This window comes from Myxocyprinus asiaticus, chromosome 26 (genome assembly GCF_019703515.2).
Source record: "Myxocyprinus asiaticus isolate MX2 ecotype Aquarium Trade chromosome 26, UBuf_Myxa_2, whole genome shotgun sequence".
NCBI classification, from domain to species: Eukaryota; Metazoa; Chordata; class Actinopteri; order Cypriniformes; family Catostomidae; genus Myxocyprinus; species Myxocyprinus asiaticus.
The window spans coordinates 24,022,980-24,047,072 of record NC_059369.1 but is presented as its reverse complement, the minus strand read 5'-3'; the positions used below and the strand labels follow the sequence as shown (position 1 = coordinate 24,047,072).

The 24,093-nt window shown below is 37.7% G+C and overlaps 1 protein-coding gene across 2 annotated transcripts in view; it reads left to right on the top strand.

The window, feature by feature from the left end:
• The window catches only part of igf1ra (insulin-like growth factor 1a receptor), a 154,317-nt gene that overhangs the window by 64,315 nt on the left and 65,909 nt on the right, over positions 1-24,093 (top strand). The window lies entirely within an intron of this gene.

Genomic DNA, 24,093 nt, shown 5'->3' with positions numbered 1-24,093 from the left:
GCTAACATTAATTTATTAGCAGTAATTAAACAATTGACAAATTCGTACTAAACTAGCCTAAATATATTCAAATACACTGAACTAAGAATATTTTAAGAGGACAATGCCAATACTTGCATTTCTTAAGTGTAATAATTTTAATTATATTTAAACAATAGGCTAAATGCATATATTATTTGGAGTCCTCCACATGCATTTTGCGGCATTAATGTTAACGATTAATTGATTGTTAATTTCCACGACGATCGATTATGAAAATGTCTGAAAGTTGACATCCCTAGCCATGAGGAAGCTACTTGACATAGTATATTTATGTTATATTTATATGATATAATATGCTATTCCAATATATGCACATTTACAGTACATTTAGCTGACGCTTTTATTCAAAGTGACTTGTAACAAATATAAGGAATAGAACAAGCAATTAGTCTTATAAAAGTCAACAATATTTGCATTATCACACTGCCAGTATATAATATTATTAATATATATATTAATATATAATAATATTCACGTTGGGGGCCTGGGTAGCTCAGTGGTAAAATACACTGGCTACCACCCCTGGAGTTCGCTAGTTTGCTAGTTCGAATCCCAGGGTGTGCTGAGTGACTCCAGCCAGGTCTCCTAAGCAACCAAATTGGCCCGGTTGCTAGGGAGGGTAGAGTCACATGGGGTAACCTCCTCGTGGTCACTATAATGTGGTTTGTTCTCGGTGGGGCGCGTGGTGAATTGAGCGTGGTTGCCGCGGTGGATGGCGTGAAGCCTCCAAACACGCTATGTCTCCGTGGCAACGCACTCAACAAGCCGCGTGATAAGATGCGCGGGTTGACTGTCTCAGACGCGGAGGCAACTGGGATTCGTCCTCCGCCACCCGGACTGAAGCGAATCACTATGCGACCACGAGGACTTAGAGCGCATTGGGAATTGGGCATTCCAAATTGGGAGAAAAAGGGGAAAAATCCCCCCCAAAAAATAAAAAATAATATTCACGTTCCACAAGACAAAATAACTGAAATTACACTAACTATTTCAAAACTTTAATTCAATGGAAACAATGATGCACTGAAAGTGAATGGTGACTGAGTTTGTCAGTCCCTAACATTCCCTGCTTAACAAGATATAGTTCTATAGAAGATACAGTCCATGACGTGTAAACAACAGTGTGTTGTTTACAGTGTTATTCAATGAGTGTTGATCAGTGATATGGTGAACAGGTGTTTTGTGTGGTACCTGTTACTATATTGTGCATTGTAGCACCTCTTGACCAATAAGCATCCAGGACAGGAACTTTCCGTTTCATAAATATATATACACAAGAATAAATTACAAATAATAAATAAAGATATATACACAAAACATCGTTAAACAGCCAAAGAATCTTTCCCTGAGGTGACCTCTGTGACGGATGAATTTTGGATTTGCAACACACAGAACTATCAACAACAACAGCCAGTGATTATAACAATAACGAAGCTAGCGAGTTCGGAAATTTGTTCTTTTAATTATTTACTTGCAGGCGCATGTGTTTATACAGCGCAATATTTCTCCCCTGTGTGAGCGTTCCAATGTGTGAAAAAGAACTAAAGACTGAGCGAGCAAGACCAGCCCTCATTCTGTGTGCCCTCTCACATCTGGATTCAATAGATGCTGTTTGGACGTACGAGGGAGGAGCATGTATAAATAGAGTGACTGTCGTAACCAATCTAATCCTCTGGGTTCCTCCCTCACACTGGGTCAATGTTGTTCCTACGCCACACTAATGTTCTCTTAACAGCCAAATGGACAATTATGGTGAAGGTGGCTCTTTTTAAATAGCGAGAAAAACTTGTCCAGTTGCGAATGGCTTGGAACAGGTGATGAAGACAATGGATGAGTATAAGAATAATGTGTGGTTTCTCTTGTTCGGTGGATTGGTCCACATGTAAAGCCACAAGAATGTTTTTTAGACCATATATGCCCCCACACAGATACAGGAAAATGCTCTGCAAAGGGAAAGCTAAAAGAGACCTACTCAGTTGACTATAATAATGTGTATTTTCACAGACTACATAAATGGAGCCAAGTAATGTTTTCGGAGAAGTAGCACTGGGTGGTGCTCTGCTGGGGGGCAAGCATAGCTGTTCTTTTTGTTGTGCATCTGAAGTGGAGCCCTGTCACTAAACACATGCCCCTTTGTGGGGCACACACGTATATCCCTCTCCTTTTTCATAATTCACAATTCTCTTACTTACCAGGGTATAGTCGCCCCCTCAGGCTTTCAGCTCAACCGGCTTTCCGTGATCACTGGCTTAAATGCGCCTTTGCGCTATGCAGGGCCGTAACATAGACATTGAGGGGGACATGTCCCCCCAATATTCATAATAGTGTTCTACTTTTTCCATGGTTTATTGTTAAATTCTTACATTTGGTCCCCCCAATCCTGAATATGTGGTTACATCCTTGGCGCCATGTAGATAGGAGGGGAAAAACAGCGCTACATGCTGAAGTTGTTTGCTGTTTATGATAAACACAAATTTATGCATCTGTTGTTGAATTATGAGTCAAGAAAACACTGGACCATAGACTGTATATTGATACTCGTCTTAAAGAGAAAGGACATTGGATCTGATCATCTGTCACTGATCCCTTTTTATCAAACCCAAAGCTGAAGAAGCAAATGGAAAAGTTTTTTTTTTTTTTTTTTTTTTTTTTTTGCAGTATGAAATGCAAATGTAGTGTAGTGTTTAAAACTATTTATAAATAAACTTTTAATAATGTAAATTATACATTGGCTACACAGATATTCACATTAAGCAATTGTTAGCTTAAAGAACCCTTTTGTGCAAAAAGGGTACTTTTTTGTAAATAGAACCATTTTGGCATAAAGGGTTCTTTGGAGCTGAGTTAACAACTCTAAAGAACGCTATAGTAAATTAGTCAGTTACATCATCATTTGGCTCTAATGTCAGTGGAAATGCAGTCTGGTTCTGACAGATTCCCTCGGGAGCTCGGGAATAAGCACCAACAACACCATTTTGTTGGAAAAGTTGTAACAGAGACCCTCTCTTCACTGTCTACTAAGAAGCCACCCCTGTCTCCTTTCCGCCTCAGCAGTGGCTGAATATACTTCTCTCTCAGGCTGTGGAGATATCACATTTGTTCGAAGCACAGCAAGAGACAGAGAGGGAGAGACAGAGAGGAGGAAGAGACAGCAGAGGTTGTCAGTGCCGAAAACAACTTGTCTGTTTATCAGAGCATGTGTGTAATTGCTCACAGAAAGAGACACTTTGAAAAGCCTGAGATGAAAAGGAAGGATAGAAAAATAGGAAAACAAAACCAGCCCCCCATCTTCTCCGATTGGCTGCAAAATCTGGCTGTGACCCTTGGTCTATAAATCTCCTTACCAGCAGCTGCAGGAGTGAGAAATGGAGGGAAAAGAGGGGGGTCCGAGAGAGAATGACAAGGAAATATATACTTGTGTATATATAATGTAATGTGTGCGTATACATGTACTACATGAGAAGGGAAAGCATTTCAGAGTGAGACTGGGAGAGGAAGGAAGAGGGAGGAGGAGACAGCCATCTTATGAATGAAGATCATTGGAAGAGATGGAGGTTTGTTGCTGCTTTGTGATGCATGCCGTTAAGCAGCATGTGACGTGTTTGTAATGCCACTGGCTGAAACATTTGCATTGTGCATGCCAGTGTTATTAGCGTTCATGAAAAGTAAGACAAAAGTTAAATGAAAAATTTTTGTTAACTGAATTAAAAACTATTTTAATTGGAGAAAACCGAAACTAAACTAAAATTATATATATATATATATATATATATATATATATATATATATATATATATATATATATATATATATTATATACACTGTATACTGGCCGTCAAAAGTTTGGAATAATGTACAGATTTTGTTGTTTCGGAAGGAAATTGGTACTTTTATTTACCAAAGTGGCATTCAACTGATCACAAATTATAGTCAGGACATTACTGATGTAAAAAACAGCACCATCACTATATGAAAAAAGTCATTTTTGATCAAATCTAGACAGGCCCCATTTCCAGCAGCCATCACTCCAACACCTTATCCTCGAGTAATCATGCTAAATTGCTAATTTGGTACTAGAAAATCACTTGCCATCATATCAAACACTGCTGAAAGCTATTTGGTTCATTACATGAAGCTTAACATTGTCTTTGTTTTTTGTTTTTTTTTGAGTTGCCACAATATGCAATAGACTGGCATGTCTTAAGGTCAATATTAGGTCAAAAATGGCAAAAAAGAAACAGCTTTCTCTAGAAACTCATCAGTCAATCATCGTTTTGTGGAATGAAGGCTATACAATGCTTGAAATTGCCAAAAAACTGAAGATTTCATACAAAGCTGTACACTACAGTCTTCAAAGACAAAGGACAACTGGCTCTAACAAGGACAGAAAGAGATGTGGAAGGTCAGATGTACAACTAAACAAGAGGATAAGTACATCAGAGTCTCTAGTTTGAGAAATAGACACCTCACATGTCCTCAGCTGACAGCTTCATTGAATTTTACCCGCTCAACACCAGTTTCATGTACAACAGTAAAGTGAAGACTCAGGGGTGCAGGCCTTATGGGAAGAATTGCAAAGAAAAAGCCACTTTTGAAACAGAAAAACAAAAAGAAAAGGTTAGAGTGGGCAAAGAAACACAGAAATTGGACAACAGATAATTGGAAAAGAGTGTTATGGATTGTAACCCCATTGAGCTTTTGTGGGATCAGCTAGACTGTAAGGTGCGTGAGAAGTGCCCGACAAGACAGCCACATCTATGGCAAGTGCTACAGGAAGTGTGTGGTGAAATGTCACCTGAGTATCTGGACAAACTGACAGCTAGAATACCAAGGATCTGCAAAGCTGTCATTGCTGCACGTAGAGGATTTTTTGATGAGAGCACTTTGAAGTAGTTTAAGAAGTTATAGTAATTATAATAGTAATTTGTTATGTTATTAATGTCCTGACTATACATTGTGATCATTTGAATGCCACAAAAGTACCAATTTCTTTCCATAAGAGCAAAATCTGTAAATTATTCCAAACTTTTTGCCGGCAGTGTATATATTTATATATATATATATGCATATACACACACACACACACACACACACACACATATATATATATATATATATATATATATATATATATATATATATATATATATATATATACAGTATATTATATTATGACCCATCTTCATTAAACATGAAAATGTAATATTGTAACTTATTTAAATTATTGTAATCATTTAATGGATTAATTTTGGCAGTCCAAAAATAATAAAATTAAAGATACTGAATATGAAAACTAAATTGAAGCTAGAAAACACTGAAAAAACGAATGTACAAAAACGAACAGTCATGCAGTGAAAAGTAAACTTCACTGCATGATTCCATGACTGTAAAGATTAACTGTAAAGTCAAATTGGAAGTGAATTATTTATTAAATATCACAACCCTGGTGCATGCTTCATAATGGAATATGCACACATGTTGATAGGCAGTGAAATGTAAAGTAGCTTTCTTTATCTGGAGTCACAAACAGCCATATGCCCTTTCAGCTGTATACAGGATCTAAATTCATTCCCCACTGCTTGATTTCATTCTGTTTCTGGCTTTGATTAAGCTTTGTACTCAATTTTCTCTGTTGCCTTCTCTGTGTATTCATGGGATGAATGGCCAGATTTATAGGCAGCATATCATCACAATTCAGGCTTTGTCTTCAGAGCCAAATTCGCCGGTAGGGTACGTATTATCTGGATCTGGTGCCAGTTTAGGCCTGATTGAGCCTGCCGTGATGTTGCGATTGTATTTGGTCCATGTGTATCACAGCAAGGAAGTGTATGACATATCTAACAAAGCATGTAGAAATGTAGAGAAGTTATTATGGAGTAAAGTTATTATTTAAATTTCTTTTGAATATGTGTAATTAATAATCAGTGAGTTGAAACAAAGTAACATGATATATGCAGATCACCAAACTACCGCTATTGGCAGATGTTGTTCTTTATTCTGTATATACTGTGTGTGTGTGTGTGTGTGTGTGTATACATATATATATATATATATATATACTCATCTGCCACTTTATTAGGTACACCTGTACATCTACTTATTCATGCGATTATCTAATCAGCCAATCGTGTGGCAGCAGTGTAATTTATAAAATCATGCGGACTCTATGATACAGTTCTGTGGACGAAAATGCCTTGTTGATGAGAGAGGTCAATGGAGAATTGCCAGACTGGTTCAAGCTGACAGAAAGGCTACGGTAACTCAGATAACCCCTCTGTACAATTATAGTGAGCAGAATAACATCTCAGAATGCACAACATGTTGAACCTTGGATGGGCTACAACAGCAGGAGACCACGTTGGGTTCCACTTCTGTCAGTCAAGAACAGAAAACTGAGGCTGCAGTGGGGCTACCATTTGTGTACCTTAGCTGAAATTCAGATTTGTTAGACCAGGCGATGTTTTTCCAATCGTCTGCAGTCCAGTTTTTATGAGCCTGTGGTAGTGGTACCCGGAGGGGTCTTCTGCTGCTGTAGCCCATCCGCCTCAATGATTGACATGTTGTATGTAGGGGTGGTGGTATATCGACTTTTGAAGGTATAGCGATACATTTTCAAACGAGATATAGGACAAGACTATACCGTTTATACTGCCCTCGCTCTCTCTCTGCATCTGTGCGCAACCCCACCCCCTCTCGCTCACAAGTAATCCTGCAACATGGAGAGAGACACAGCGCTGTCACACTGCCGAAGAAGACCTGGTTAGTAAAAAGAAAAATAACGGTTCAATTATTTGGAGATGGTTTGGATTTAAAAGATCAGATGAGCAACAAAACAGCTGTTTGACTGACATGAGGCTTGTATGTGTGCGGCGCGCTTTACATGCATGTGTGCTCAGAGAACGCTCGTGCCTAAACGGTCAAATACATTTCAAAATTCCGCCAAAATGCCCGTCTTGGAGAGGCGTTCATGTAAACAGAGAGTTATGTTTAAAGAGAACATAAACATTGGGTGGAAAGACAGTTTGTATCGAAATGTACGACTTGCAAGTTTAAATGTAACCTAATAGACCTGCCGCTGTTTAGTGTATCCTTAATATTAATCAAACAACAATAACAAGAAAACAACAAAACCACTCACTGCTCTTCACTGGATAACTTTAGTATAACTCTAGTATAAAAGTATTAAAGTATTATTTATGCAGGGAAGACCAGTAGTAGTTTTATGTCAAATTCATTCTAAATGTTTAAATTGAATACTTGATGCTGTAAATTCTTTTAAAAGCTGTTAAAAAGCACTGTTTTCTTAATTTGTATTTTTTTGTTCTGTAGTGTTTTATATATTTTTTCTATTCATTGCTTTTATTTTATTTTATTACTGAGTGTTTACTAGTCTTGAATTGAGAACTTAATTATTTTATAATTAACAAATTAGTTAATGCTGGGCTATTATTTGTTGTGGTATTGAAGCTGGTATCAAAAATCATCACATTTCACTAAAGACTACTTAAATGCTATTGTGATAAATGTATATATTGTGTATGTAGATCTTGCTGCAATAACATGATGGAAAAGTAGATCTTATTCCATAGAAGTGTGAGCACCCCTGCTGTTAATGATGGCAATGGAGGCTTTTCTTTATTTGACTAACGTGTGTACATGTAACATAAAATATCCTCCCTGCAGTATTATTAAACTTTGGGCTGCTGCTGCAACCCTGGCCGCAAAGCCTTCACAGCCCAAAAAGTCTTCTGCCCCGAAACAAAGCGCGATGCAAGCTTCATTTACCACCTCACGTGTGGCTTTGACTTACAACTGAACTTTTAGCTGACTTCAGATAAAATACAGAGATATATAGTGCATCATCATTCAGCCTAAAAATACATAGAGATGATTTTTGGTCCATATCACCCAGCCCTAGTTGTACATTCAGAAATGCTTTTCTGCATAGCACTGTTGTAACGCATGGTTATTTGGGTTACTGTCACCTTCCTGTCAGCTTGGACCAGTCTGGCCATTCTCCTCTGACCTCTGTCATTAACAAGCCGTTTTCACCCACAGAACTGCCGCTTGCTGGATGTTTTTAGTTTTTTGCACCTTTCTCTTTACACTATGTGCATGAAAATCCCAGGAGATCAGAAGTTTACATACACTTAGGTTGAAGTCATAGAACTAATTTTTAACCACTCCACAGATTTAATATTAGCAAACTATAGTTTTGGCAAGTCATTTAGGACATCTACTTTGTGCATGACACGAGTAATTCTTCCAAAAATTGTATACAGACAGATTTAATTTTTAATTGACTATATCATAATTCCGGTGGGTCAGACGTTTACATACACTAAGATAACTCTGCCTTTAAGCAGCTTGGAAAATTCCAGAAAATGATGTTAAGCCTTTAGCCAATTAGCCAATTAGCTTCTGATAGGAGGTGTACTAAATTGGAGGTGTACCTGTGGATGCATTTAAAGGCCTACCTTCAAACTTAGTCCCTCTTTGCTTGACATCATGGGAAAATCAAAAGAAATCAGCCAAGACGTCAGAAAAAAAATTGTGTCTGGTTCATCCTTGGGAGCAATTTCCAAATGCCTGAAGGTACCACGTTCATCTTTACAAACAATAGTACACAAGTATAAACACCATGGGACCACACAGCCATCATACCGCTCAGGAAGGAGCCGCATTCTGTTTCCCAGAGATGAACGTAGTTTGGGGTGAAAAGTGCAAATCAATCCCAGAACAACAGCAAATGACCTTGAGAAGATGCTGGAGGAAACAGGTAGACAGGTATCTATAGTCACAGTAAAACAAGTCTTAAATTGACATAACCTGAAAGGCTGCTAAGCTAGGAAGAAGCCACTGCTCCAAAACCTCATTAAAAAATCCAGACAACAATTTGCAAGTGCACATGGGAACAAAGATCTTACTTTTTGGTGAAATGTCCTCTGGTCTGATGAAACAAAAATGTAACTGTTTGGCCATAATGACCATCGTTATGTTTGGAGGAAAATGAGTGAGGCTTGCAAGCCGAAGAACACCATACCAACCGTGATTCATGGGGGTGGCTGCATCATGTTGTGGAAGTGCTTTGATGCAGGAGGGACTGGTGCACTTCACAAAATAGATGGCATCATGAGGAAGGAAAATTATATAGATATAGTGAAGCAACACCTCAAGACATCAGCCAGGAAGTTAAAGCTCAGTCGCAAATGGGTCTTCCTAATGGACAGTGACCCCAAGCATACCTCCAAAGTTGTGGCAAAATGGTTTAAGGACAGCAAAGTCAAGGTATTGGAGTGGCCATCACAAAGCCCTGACCTCAGTCCGACAGAAAATTTGTGGGCAGAACTGAAAAAGCCTGTGTGAGCAAGGAGGCCTACAAACCTGACACCAGTTCTGTCTGGAGGAATGGGCCAAAATTCCAGCAACTTATTGTGAGAATCTTGTGGAAGGCTACCCAAAACGTTTGATCCAAGTTAAACAAAAAAGGCAATGCTACCAAATACTAACAAAGTGTATGTAAACTTCTGACCCACTGGGAATGTGATGAAAGAAATAAAAGCTGAAATAAATAATTCTCTCTACTATTATTCTGACATTTCACATTCTTAAAATAAAGTAGTGATCCTAACTGGCCTAAGACAGGGAATGTTTTCTACGATTAAATGTCAGGAATTGTGAAAAACTGAGTTTAAATGTATTTGGCTAAGGTGTATGTAAACTTCTGACTTCAACTGTAACACAGAACACCCCAATGTACTGATATTAAACATAAGAAATAAAATATAATTAAATGTAATGGGTCATGCAGGGAATTCTGGGAACGCCTGATTATTGTTTTTTTTACTGTAATTTTAACAATAATTTACCATAAAAAGTACATGTACTCTCTTGTTAAACATAATATACATTTTTTGCTTTTGATCATGCTTTTTACATCTAAAAAATGAAATTTTTACAACATTTTACTGAAACTATATATATTAACATTTTTTGCTGTGAATTTTAAGGTAACTGCCCATAAACCAATTAACGTTTCTTTTTTTACTGTAGCATTTTTACAGTCTTTTACCCGTCTGCAGCTTTGGTTGTTTCTGTCCTTTTAGTCATATTTAATCAGCCTGCAAAGTACAAAATTTACGAAGATATTAGGCCAAATACCAAAGTGGTGGACATTTAAAAGAACCAGATCCACAGTTATTTGAGTTTTGAATGTGGTATTGGTTTATTTTGGAAAAAGCCATGCAGGGATCCTGAAATCTGACAAGAGGAGGAAATAACAGAGAGGGAGAGAGCTGGACTCAGCTCCCAATTCCTTATTAGCACCCTTTTGCTCTTCAGCGGACACGTGTCTTTTCTGAGAAACAGCACGCCTTTGCATTAGAAGCCAGAGGATAAAGCGCACAAGCTGCAGCTGTTTTGACATGCCATGAATTTGTGATTCGGGATGTAACCGGAGCATCTGTCGAGTTGGCTAAAATAAAGGCCACAAACAAACACACACCTATGCTTACATGCATATACATGAGTACACAAACATTTTGGCTCTTTTTGGTTCTTTACAATGGTGAAAGGAAGAGAGTCTTGTATTGTATGACTTCACCAACCATCCAGTATTCAAATGTCTTCCCTCCTCCTCATAGATATGTGCCTCATTTAAAAGGGGAGGTTCACCCAAATTGTAAATTGATGATGAAAATGTTCTAAAGCTGAAGCACACTAGCCGATTTTTCCAGTGATTTTCAGTTGTGAGCTTCATTTACATAATCACTGGCCAGACGTAGGAAGACGAAGCACTCATTAGCGTCTGCCAGCTAGAGGTCGTTAATCACTTGACCATCGGGACTCCCTGCTGAGTTAATGGCTTCAAAAACTGAAAAAGCACATCAAGCTTGCTTGAAAAAATCGTTCTTTTGCCGAGGCGGGATCTTATGTTCTTGTCAAGTGTCCTATGAGCTTCTTCTCTTTACTGAAGAACTGACTAGACGTCAAGCTGATACGAACGTTTTCATCTGTGATCGCATTCAGCTGCGTATCATCACAACACTGATTGTAATTGTAAAGGGGTTAAAGGGGAAAGGAGGCGGCGAGAACCGGCTTGACAATATAAGTAAAGTTTAATGATAAACTTAAAAACACACAAACATAAACACATACAGGGCAGCTGCCTGTAGTTCTCTCTCTCGAACTGCCATCTCCGAACGCCTTTATCCCTCGCTCGCCTCTTCAGGCTGATTGGGGTCCGTGCGTGCGTCATTCCGGCCCGGCCCCACCCTCCTCCGCGCTACACTAATCAATAGTGAGTCTGTCACCAATCATTTTTCCTCCGTTTTTCTCCTACACTAAAATTACTAATGAAATCATAAAGCCGAGGCATTTTTATTTAATGTAATTTATTTTCTCACTGAAAGCTGCATATGGCCATACGCGTTCTATGGCAAGCCTCGAGTGGTAATGAGGTAGTTACTCCATAAATCACATCCTAAATCACTCTTTTACAGTTGTTTATGTTCACGTGGTATTCCTGCTGTTATTCCGATGAGCTCCACATGACATGGAATCAGAGAAAGAGAGTTGCGGTGAGCTGGTATGTTTGTCACCCATTCACCATTCTTAATCGGCAAGTGTGTCATACCTCTGAATGAAGAGAGCGAGATCTCAGCAAACAGTCGGCAATTGTGACACCCCCTGACAAAATCGTGTTGTTTGGAGTCTGCTAGTGTGGTGCCAGTTTAAGATTTTCAACAAGTAACAACTTTGGTCTGTTCCTCATAACATTTATTCCTCATATAAACCTATATTATGGCTTAAGAGGATTTGGAATATAGCTCAGAATTCATTTTGGTAAAGGCTACTTTTAACCCTCCTGTTATGTTTGGGTCATTTTTGTGAAAATATAATCTTAAATTTAATGATTATTTTTTTCCAAGTTTGATAGAGAGTGGCATATAGGTGGCAATCTTTCCAGATGTAACAATACTATTAAAAACTTGTGATACTGTAAAAAAAAAAATGAACCTATGTCAAAGTTCATGTTTAGAATCAAAAGGGAGGTTTATATCTACTGTACTAGGCCTTTTTTTTTTTTTTTTTTTGGCCTAAACAGAACAGTAGGGTTGAGGTATTTTTATTAGTGCTTTTGTCATTTTTGGAGCTTGTTGGTTTAAATCACCATGCACTTGAGTTTGTTTCAGGTTCAGCTGGAGATGAGGAAAGGCTAGTAGTCATAAAGTGCTTCAGGTGTGGCTGACTCTCCACACATCCGGCTACAAAAATGTCTGCCAACAGGCAGAATGGGGTGGAAAGGAATTTGTTTTGAAGTTGCTGATCTGGCTTGTATTTTGCATCTCAGAAACCCTCACACACAAACACATGCTCAAGTACATTGTACAGAGATTCACATGGAATGGCTGGTGCTATGCCTGTGCACGTGGTGGGAGACAAAAAGAGATGTTAGGCAGAATGACAATCTCGGTCACCATTCACTTTTAATGTAAAAAATGTAAAAAAGATGTAATGCAAGTGAATGGTGACTGAGGTTATCAGCCCATAGCATTCTGCCTAACATCTCTTTTAGTGTTCCATGAAGAAAGTCAGTCAAATTTGGAACAACATGAGGGTGAGTGAATGATGACAGAATTTTCATTTTTGGGTGAACTGTCTCTGAGTTAGTATTAAGCATTAAATATGTTTTTTGGGGTCTTTGTTTAGGCAAGATTGGCTTGCCTGCATTAGACAAAAATACACTGCGTAATCTAGCTTTATCTTGTCAAAAGATAATACATACTGTATAATCAGCATTTTATGTTTGATTGATGTATCATTGATAGAGGTGCATACTCCCACTCTTTCTATCCGGACCATCACTGATATTGTTGTTAAAAGTCTCTTTCACCACCTGTTCCTATTTCTTTTATGGACAGATAATAAATGACTCAGTGCAGTCCTGTTGATTGAAAACAAACAGTCCCATATATAAAAGAATGACTGACTCTACATGTGCTGGAAGGCTTTATCCCTTCATTGTCAACCTTTTGTTGTTGTTGTTTATTAACACCTGACAGGGATTTTTTTTTTTTTTTTTTTTTTTTTTTTCAAAAGATGTGACTGCAAATGGTTTGGATTTCTTCAGTTGGCTTGGTGCCAATGTAAACTGATAATTTGATCAGCTGTGACTTTGTTTACCATCAGAAATATGACCAGGATCAACATCAAGGGGTTATTCTTATAATGCACTGGAATCAGTGAAGATTTGACCTGCTTTGTTTGTTGGAACACAACCAATCTTTAAAGGGGTCATTCGACATGAGGAATCAAATTTCCCTTGATCTTTTAACATGTAAGGTGTCATTGTACTATAAAAACATACTGTAAGTTTCAGAACTCAAAACTTCCTCCTCACTACAAAAAGAGCATTTGTTGAAACCAAGCTGCCAAAATGACTTGTGACTTATGCCACATTGTGATGTTATACTGTGGTATACTGTACAATTTCATCTGACCACCTCCACGACAACACATCAATGCCTACTTCACCTTACCACTTCCTTAGCCCGCCAGTGGGCATTTACTGTCAAGTCTTAAAGGAGAAGCAGCAACAAAACTAAGCGTTTCTGACAAAGGGTCAGAATGAGGGAGAAAAATGATCATGTTTACAAAACACTCACCAAGCACTTTGTTAGGAACACCTGTACACCTGCATATTCATGCGATTATCTAATCAGCCAATCGTGTGGCAGCAGTGCAATGCATAAAATCATAAATATATGGGTCAGGAGCTTCAGGTAATGTTCACATCAACCATCAGAATGGTGAAAAATGTGATCTCAGTGATTTCGACCGTGGCATGATTGTTGGTGCCAGATGGGCAGGTTTGAGTATTTCTGTAACTGCTGTCTTCCCTTTCACACACAACAGTCTGTAGAGTTTACTCAGAATGGTGCAAAAAACATCCAGTGAGAGGCAGTTCTGCGGACTGAAACGCCTTGGCCAGACTGGTTCGAGGTGACAGAAAGGCTACGGTGACTCAGATAACTACTCTGTACAATTGTAGTGAGCAGAATAGCATCAGAGGATGCACAACATGTTGCATGGGCTACAACAGCAGAAGACCATGTTTGGCACTTCATTAGAACCTTATTAGTTCCTAATAAAGTGCTCGGTGAGTGTATATGACTGTCTTTTGTGCAAAAAACTTTATTAATATTATATGTGAAACTCAAGGAACTTATTAAAATGATAAAAAGGCATGTCATGACCCCTTTAGGAGATACACTCAATAATTATTTCCCCATTAAAAGAAGTTTTGTGGAAAAAGTACTTTTTTAAAAAAGGACACTTTTGAAAATGTACAACAGTTTTATTTTACATAGAGCTGGGTTGCCTCATGAGAGCTGCTATGTTGTGTTCAAATGACAAGCCGAATACTATAAATCTCGATAACCCATCTGTATAAATTAATCATGACCAATTGCGAATAGCGCATTTCTACAGTAGCATCACTGACAGAAAATACAGCATAAAAAAAGATTACAGAGTGCACCTTAAAGTCTAAATCAAAGTATGTCTTTGGGAATGTAGTCTCAAATGTATTTGTGATAGCTGAAGGAGGGTTTAGGAGCGACCATGGCAGCTGGAAAATTTAGCTGTGGTACTGGTGACAAACCAAGTCGTGGACATGCCATCCTCAACTGTTGTAAAAAAAAAGATGCATGGGTTCTCTGGTGCTTCCAGGTATTTCCCTGTCCTGTTAAGAAACAGACAGAGCCTTTTGTTTGTGTGTAATGTCCAGATGCACACTCAACTGAAAATCAAAGGAGTCGCTGTTGGTGTGATGGTGGGATATGTAAAGATCAATGCGAGCTGTGTATTTTAGGGAAACGTACAGATGCAGGAAGATCCGTTTTCAGACCCCCCTTGTAAAAAAGCTCTTGTAATTGAGTTGTGCGTGTGCTTGTTAAGCCATTGATTGAGAAGCATGAATGAATGTGTAGATGGCTGCAGGCAGTGAGCAGTGTTCAGGCTTCCAGCGGACTCCCAGAGGAGATGCTGGTCTGCCTTTAAAGTGAGTGCAGATAAACAGTTTCCCAGTAAGACACATAAACACTCCACACATGCTGATCCTCCAGTTTTATTTCACTAAGAAGTAGGGCTGGGTGATATTTTTTCCTGCGTTTTGGCGATATTCATTACTCTGTTTTTTTTCTTAAATTAATATATATATATATATATATATATATATATATATATATATATATATATATATATTATTATTATTATTATTTTTTTTTTTCTCCAATCAGAGGAACCATCATTTCAACCAAACAGTCATCAGAGCCAATTAGATTTAGAATATAAACGTTTAATGCAAGAAGTAAAATACAGTAAAAATCTAGTTAAAAACAGCCAAGACTTGTTTTCACAACTTTCACTAAATTAACACATGAATAATATTTAATAATTTTCATTTATATTCACCAATGTAACAATTCATATTGATGGATGCAAAACAGTAAAATTTACTTGCATATATTTTTACCAAACACTTTAATATTAAAAATGTTTTGCATGGAGACTTCCATTGGGAGTGATGACGCAAATGAATTGCTGAATCAGATTTTTGAAACAATTCTTTGAAATGGACAGTTTGAACCGATTCATGGATATGAATCAAAGTTTTACGTTGTTAGTAAAATGTAGGGCAAAACTTTACTGAAAAGAATAATTTATCCAAAAATGACAATTTTCTCATCATTTACTCACCCTTATGCCATCCCAGATGTGTATGATTTTCTTTTATCTGCTGAACGCATACGATTTTTAGAAGAATTTCTCAACTCTTTTGATCCATGCAGTGCAAATGAATGGGTGCCAAAAATGTTAAGCTCCAAAAATCACATAAGGCAGCATAAAAGTAATCCATAATACTCCAGTGGTTAAATGTTTTAAGAAGCAATATGATAGGTGTGGGTTAAGTCCATTTTTACAATAAATTCTCCTCCGTGCTCAGTCAATCTCCACTTTAACTTTCACATTCTTCTTCTTGTGTTTTTGATGATTCACATTCTTCATGCATATTGCCCACTTACTGGGCAGGGAGAAGAATTTCTAGCAAAAAAGAACTTAAATATTGATCTGTTTCTCACCCACACCTATCATATCACTTCTGAAAATATGAATTTAAACACTGGAGTCTTATGGATTATTTTCATGCTGCCTTTGTGCGTTTTGGAGTGTCAACATTTGGGCACCCATTCACTTGCATTGTATGGACCTACAGAGCTGAAATATTCTTCTAGAATCATAATTTGTATTCTGCAGAAGAAAGAAAGTCATACACATCTGGGATGGCAAGAGGGTGAGTAAATGATGAGAGAATTTGTAATTTTACAATATCCCTTTAAGTTTTAGTTTCATAGATTATTATAGCTGTTAAATAAATAGCAATTGAACAGCATACGGCATACAAATATTTGGGCAGTGTTGTTAATTTTTTTTAATAATATTTTCATAATGTACCAAGTTAGAAGGTTATCTGTATAATTTACAGCATTAGCTAAGTGAATTCCTTACATATGCAAGCAAAAGGGGCATTATAACTCAAATATACCCAAATGAATCAGAATCAAAATCAAATCATTTTGGAATTGAATTGAATTGAATTGAGAGCTTGTAAATTGCATAATAAAATCAAATACGGAAATCTGTATCAATACCAAGCCATCATAAAAAGCTGAATTTTTGAACAGTTTGATATAAATTTGCAAGCTGTGATATGCCACACCAATAATGCTTGAAGATCTCTCTTAATAATTTTTGTTTACATGCCTGCCGTTCGTAGAGCAGGAACAGGCATAAAAAATCCTCAGGGGTTTTGGATCTATATTTGGCATAAACACCTCCTCATTGTTCTGAGTCACAGGCATTTTTTTCTTTGCTTCTTGTTTTTTGTTGTTACTCTCTGTATAATGATACCGTCGGTACAGTTGCCTGAAGCTTCGTTCTTGCACTTCATCCATCTCTCAGATGCCAGACTGCATCTCTGGCCCCCATCTGGCCGACCCTGGTACTGCTTTCATCCTCTCCAGCCAAGCTGTGTGTGAGGTCTCAGTCTACAGGGAAACAAAGGGCATATTTTTCAGTTTGGAGACCCTGCAGTGGGCTGGAGCTCTGTGGTGCTGTCTTGCCTTGTCAGTGTCACAGTTGAAAGAGAAGGGAACCAGGGGCTGGGCTGAAGGGGAGGGGGGTCACTCCATGCTTTTTCAGTGCTCCTATGTTTCCCTTAGCTGTGTTCGTGGCACAACATTGCACAATGGGGGCTTTTGTTTGTTGGGGGCGGTGGAAGCGTAGGCTATTCTGTTTCAATCATTTCTGGAAGTCCTGTGCTTGCGACATGGTGGGGGCTTAGTGCTTTCCTGTGGCTTTCTGTTGTTCCCTCTCCCTCTTACTTTCTATTATTATTTTTTTCACTTTATTTTAATTGTGTTATGATGCTTCTTACTTGTCTGTTTCCGGACCTAAACCCCATCCAACCTCCCCAACCCATTATGACAGTCTCCCAGATATTGCAACATGTTGGTCTGTTGAGGAAAGATGGCTGTGTATGTGTGTGTGTGTGTGTGTGTTTGTGTGTGTGTGTGTGTGACTTGACACATGCTAGATAGAAGAGATGTGAAAAGAAGGAAGAAACAAAAACAGAAGAGATGAGACAAAACAAGAAGAGCAATATAAAGAGAAAAGTAGAGTAGAGACGAGTTAAGAAAAGAGACGTGAAGAGAAAAGAGAACAGGTTTGAAGAAAAAGAGATGAGAAAAAAACTAAAAAGACAAAACGTGAAGAAAAGAGAGATCTGAAGGGAAAAGAGAAGTGAACAAAAGAACAAGACATAAAGAGAAAAGAGAAAAGATATGAAGAGAAGACGAGACAATGGAAGAGATGAGACGAGAAAAGATATGAGGTGAAAAAAAGAGAAATGAAGAGAAAAGAGACAAAAAAACAAGAAGAGATCTAAAGAGAACAGGTGAGACAAGTACAGATGATAAGAGAGATGAGACGAGTAGAGAAGGGACAAGAATAGAAAAGAGATGAGATGACCAGAGAAGAGATGAAGAGAGGAGAGACATGAATAAAATAAGAATTGAGACAAGTAGAGAAAATATGAGAGCAGAAAAGTAAATAAACATGAAGAGAGTTGAGAAGAAATGAGAGTAAAAAAGAAAATAGATGTGAAGAGAAATCAGTAGAGGTAGACCGATATATCGGTTTTACTGATTAATCGGTGCAGATAGTTGCTTTTTGGAATGATCAGTTATCGGCAAAAATATATGGCGATAGTTGCGATTTTTATTTATTTATTATTCCTCATGGTGAAGTATATATAAAAAAAAAACTCTTTATATGGTTATTATAAAGGCTATAAAAAGCTTAATTTGGTAAATACTTATAGAGCATATAGAGCATTGAAACAGGGCAAAGTGTCTGTCATTTCAAAAATCGAGTCCCCGGTGTATTTAGACCTTGTTTATAGTTAAGTCCCACGTAATGCATCAAATCTGAATTTTTCTGGTTATTATTTGGATTTTGGTTGAACAATACACTACTGGATTTGTATTATTTTAAGCATCTTGCGTGTCATAGTAAGGAAAGACTACGAACTTGTTTTTATCATTTTATAAAAAATATATTTTTTTTAAACTATCAGCTGACTATTCGGTTACAGGCCATTTCCGACATCTTAGTTATCGGTATTGGTAAAATCCACTATCGGTCGACCTCTAGAAATGAGATGAGTGGAGACAATAAGAGAAGAGCTGTGAAGAGAAAAGAGATGAGACAAAAACAAAAGAAGAGAGGAGACAAACCAAGATGAGATGAGATAAAAAGAGAGAAGAGAAGAGAAAAAAGATGTGTAAAGAGATTAGATGAGCAGAGATATGAAAAGAAAAGATGCGTGATCAGTAGAGAAGCGACATGAGGAGAAAAGAGATGTGAAGAAAGGAGATTGAATGACTAGAGGATGGACAAACGCACCCTTGGCGAATGAAGCTGGCATTTATACTTAAAGGAATAGTTCACCCAAAAATGAAAATTTGCTGATAATTTACTCACCCTCAGGCCATCCAAGATGTATCTGAGTTTCTTTCTTCATCAAAACAGAATTTAAGACTTTTAGGATTTCATTTCAGGTCTCCTCTTTTAAACAATGCAAGTGAATGTACTCCATTTTTTGACGGTCCAAAATGCATATTTAGGGTGCATCAAAATAATCCACACGACTCCAGTCGACAAATAAAGTTCTTCTGAACGCAAACGATTGATTATTTTTAGAAACAAAACAATACTTATATACTTTTTAACTACAAATGTTTGCGGTACATCTCTGTGACGTGCGCTCATGAGAGAGATGACGTAAGCTCGTTTGTAAGGTCACGCGTCACGTGGAGGAGGAGTCAGGAAGCGCGTCATTGTTTACATTGGTTTTTTTAAATTATTATTATTTGGAAATTATTTTTTATTTAATTTTATATTGTTTTGAAATTGTTTTGGACTGTTTTTGTTTGTGAACGGTGCTTGGTCTGTGCTCTGTGCAAGTTTCTATTGTAAACAATGACGCGCTTCCTGCCTCCTCCATGTGATGCGTGACCTTACAAACAAGCTTACGTCATCCCTCTCATGAGCGCACGTCACAGAGATGTACGGAAGTAGTGCCTAACCGATATATACATCGGGATTGTGTCTGTTGAGTGTTGATTTCATGCTATGTTGTTACCTAGTTGGTGAGACCCAATGCTGGAAAGTAAATAAAGTCCATCTTTTGCTCTCCGTGGCAACGAGCATATAGCTAACAAGCTAACCACGTAGCTACATTCATACCTTGTCAGCGTGTAAACATGTATTCACCAAACTGTTTTGTTCAGGATTCACAGTTTGGTCCCCCTTCAACTGAACAATTCCAGTCGTTGCATTTATAAAATGTCATTCCAGACATTAAAATAGGATACGTAAGAAAAGTAGATTTAATAATTAGTATATTTGCCCTGTGAAAATAATAATATATAGGAACTGTATCTAAAATAAATAAGGGGTGATAAATAAATACTAATACAACAGGCTGGAAAAATAGACATTTATTCATTTTAATATCCTATATATATTTTGGATGTGTTGAAACTTGACACCGGGCGGCGCACCCTAAAAACTGCACCGTTAGACCGGTTTCACACTGAAGAGCCGCTTAAAAGTAAAAAATTTTCTCTCTCTCGTAAATGTAAACGAGTGTAAATGCCAACATCATCATATATGTCGAAAGGACTGATGCCTGTCAACCAAAACATGAGCTCATTTATGTCATTAAATTAGTCTGCTTTTTATTCCACCAGTTGCTCCAGTTGCATGTGCACAATCCACATAAAAAAGATCTGTTTTCAGTCCACCCTCTAAAATCAGTATCCGTATTGGTCTCAAAAATCCCACATCGGTCGGGCTCTATATGGAAGTGAACATTTGTAGTTAAAAAGTATGTAAGTATTGTTTTGTTTCTAAAAATAATCAACCGTTCAGATTATTTATAAAGTTCAGAAGAACTTTATTTGTCAACTGGAGTCGTGTGGATTATTTTGATGCACCCTAAATATGTATTTTAGACCATAAAAAAATGGAGTACATTCACTTGCATTGTTTAGAGGAGGAGGCCTGAAATGAAATCCTAAAAGTCGTAAATTCTGTTTTGATGAAGAAAGAAACTCAGATACATCTTGGATAGCTTGAGGGTTAGTAAAATTATCATTAAATTTTCATTTTTGGTTGAACTGTTCCTTTAAGCTTGGCGGCATTTTAAAATTAGTTTGTTTAGGGTGATGTCATGGTGTTTAATGTACTGTTCCAGCCACATGTAAAGCCAATAATGCAGGTTTTTCTCTCCATAGACCGCCACTTTTAGCGCTGTGTCGCTTCTTTGCTTTATTAAACTTGTCACGTCCCCTTCCACTTTGAAAATCTCCAATCTCTCTCTACTCATTTGTCATGGCCGTGCTGTTTTTGTAGAGTTTGTGTTGCAAATCATGCAAATCAGTAACCTAGGTAACAACTCCTCAGCTGCACGTGCAATTGTAAATAAAAGATTAGTGAATTACCAATGATCATTGCTCTTCGACCAGCCAAGTTCTACTAGGTCAAGAATTTAAGAGATGTGCGCGAACAGGAGAAATATCACCAAACGAACACATTGGCAGAACAAAAACGTCACTGCATTTCATCATCATTTAAAGGCAAACTAAGCGAAGCCTGTTTGCCCAGTAAGTATAAATTAGCCTTCATTAAGAGAATAGAGATGAGAAGTAAAAAAAGAGACATGGAGAAAAGAGACAAGACGACACGAGTAGCATAGAGTAGCAGTGGCCATCTGCCCTGCATACTCACCCCCTCGCACCCACCCTCTTTGACCAGCCACGTGCTTCTAACCCCTTGATTCCTCCTTTCGTGCTCCGCGCGTATTTCACCTCTTCCTTATGCAGAGCTCTGACAAATGCTCCTCCTTAATCTGCCTAAGGGCTAATCTGTTTTGGGGTGGGGGTGGGTGGTGTAGAGTCCAAAACAGATGAGGCTTATAGCCACCAGACTGGCTGACACACTTTGTCAAACACCCGCTTTCCCTAGCTCTGTTTATTCATCTATCATCCGGCCGGCAATGCCAGACAAGGGACACCTGTTTGCTGCCAATATCAATGCAGCCAGTGGTTGAGGCCTGTCTAAATCCAGACTGATCTCACAATGAATTCGGAAACAGTAGGTTGACTTTTCTTAAGCTAAACTCGGTCTGTGCTTATACCGAAATTAGAAGCGCTGCCACCAGTGGCCGAAACGGGAAGTGTTTTTGAATATATGACTCCAGTGAGGTCCAGTTTCCAGGTTAAATACCCACAGAGGGGCGCCAAAAGTGAGTTGTTTTAAGCTGTAAATTATGTAATTCAGCAAAGAGGAGAGCATATTTTATTAACTATACCCCCAAACTCAAACCCTAAACCTAATCGTCAGTGGATTGAAAATGTAATGTTAGAGGGGGCATGGAATCTCCAAATCACAGTTAATGCGTACATGATCACTTCCTGGTTTCAACGCGGGAGTAGAACCCTGGTCTCCCACGCAGCTGATGCGACACGCTATCAGTCGCATTACATGAGAAGGTAGACATACTTAAACCGATGCAAAAATGTCTGATGGGAGATGTATGTCTATCTGTCTGTCTGTCTAATCTATCTATCTATCTTCAGTATCTATCTATCTTTTTTCATTTCTGCACCATTTATTAAGTTGACCTTCCTTCTCTCCTCCTCTTTCTGTCTATGTGGCCCCTGGACCAGTGTGGATGCTGTAAGAAATGAGAGTGAGTGAGAAACAAAGGGAGAGAAGGAGAGAGATACTGAGAGAGAGAGGCAAACAAACTCTGAAAAGAGGTGAAAGAGGAGAATAGAATAATGATGTCACCGTCAGCCAATGATCAGTGTGCACCAGAGAGCATTTAAGGGCTTTCAGCTGTCCTGTTCCATCCTCACCACTGCACACACACAGGCTATGTTCGGAAAGAAATACTAGATTGCTACTAAACTGAATACTGCCATAACATACAACCAATAACATCTGATTTTCTTACTGAGCAAAATCCCTACAACTACATACCCAAAAGTTGAACAGTAATTTTCTATAACAATTCAAGCACAAAACCATTTTCAGACACTGAATCATGACTATTAAAACTTTCAAACTTTTTTTTTACTGTCAGGATAAATTAATATAATTTAATAATTTAATGCAAAAAAAAAAAAAAAAAAAAAAATGCAGTAACATACAAGGGACACCAAATGTTAACTGAATAGGACGGAACAGGATGGATGAGAATTTTTTTTATTTATTTTTTAGTTTGAGTTTTTGTGTATGTGTATTCAGCTGCATTAAGAGTGTTTGACATACGTTCTATTTCGTCTAGACCACAAACAGTAAACAATTTTACCCTTAGATGCATGTGTATGACTGCATTGCCTTATTTAGCCATATAACTGCATAGCCAAAGTTATTTGAGGACAATCTATTATGAGGCTCTTTGTTTACTACTCAAAAACAGCTGCTTAGTGTAATCAAATCTTTTTAATCCGAACTGTAACCCTCACTGGGTAATTCATTCTCCTCCGAAACAAAAGGTGGCAATAACTGATTCTTACAATCATGGCTACCCCACTGTTTATATCAGTTTATTAGTGCGCGAATCTCACGAAAATGTCAAAAATTTGTCCAGGTCACGTTTCAACCTAAAATGATATATATACATAATATTTTCCTTAAAATTAATTAATGCATTATTACATTATATTCATTTCCACCCCTCATTTTTATTACTGTAATATGAAGGAAAAAAATATACTGTATTATTTAAAATGTGAATTATATATACACAATAGTATTTGTTGTATTCCTTTACTAAAATGTATGCTGATTCAAAGGGGAAGTGTGTAATTTATGCCACTAGCATCATCAAACGTTATAGCTAAAATAATTACTGTTTTCAAACACGTTTCCCAAACACTCCCCCCATCTACCATTGGTCACACAAACAGACTGGTTGAGCCAATGTTGTTGTCATGATGCTCAAACAGACTTTATTTTACAGTACATGTTTTTTCAGTATACTTACTGTGTACTTACCCAAGAAAGTATGAGTAATATTAGGTAACTACATGTTCTTAATATAGGTTAAGGTTGGGGTTAGGTTAAGGGTTAGTACCTAGTAATTACTGTAGTTGTTGTAATTATATTGTAAGTAAATGTAGAACAAATGGTTCACTTATAGTTGTCTTTGCATATCAAACTAAAGAAAGTAATTTCAACTTCAAAAATGTACACAAATCAACTGTAAATCACCTTTAAAATGCTCAGAAGTAAAATGTCTGGATACATTACAGTAGTGGAAATTTTGGGGTTTCAATGAAATTAATGTCACAAAGCAAAATGATCTTAGTGGTCCTAAAGATAGATGACATTCATCCATGTTTGTGCCAGTGC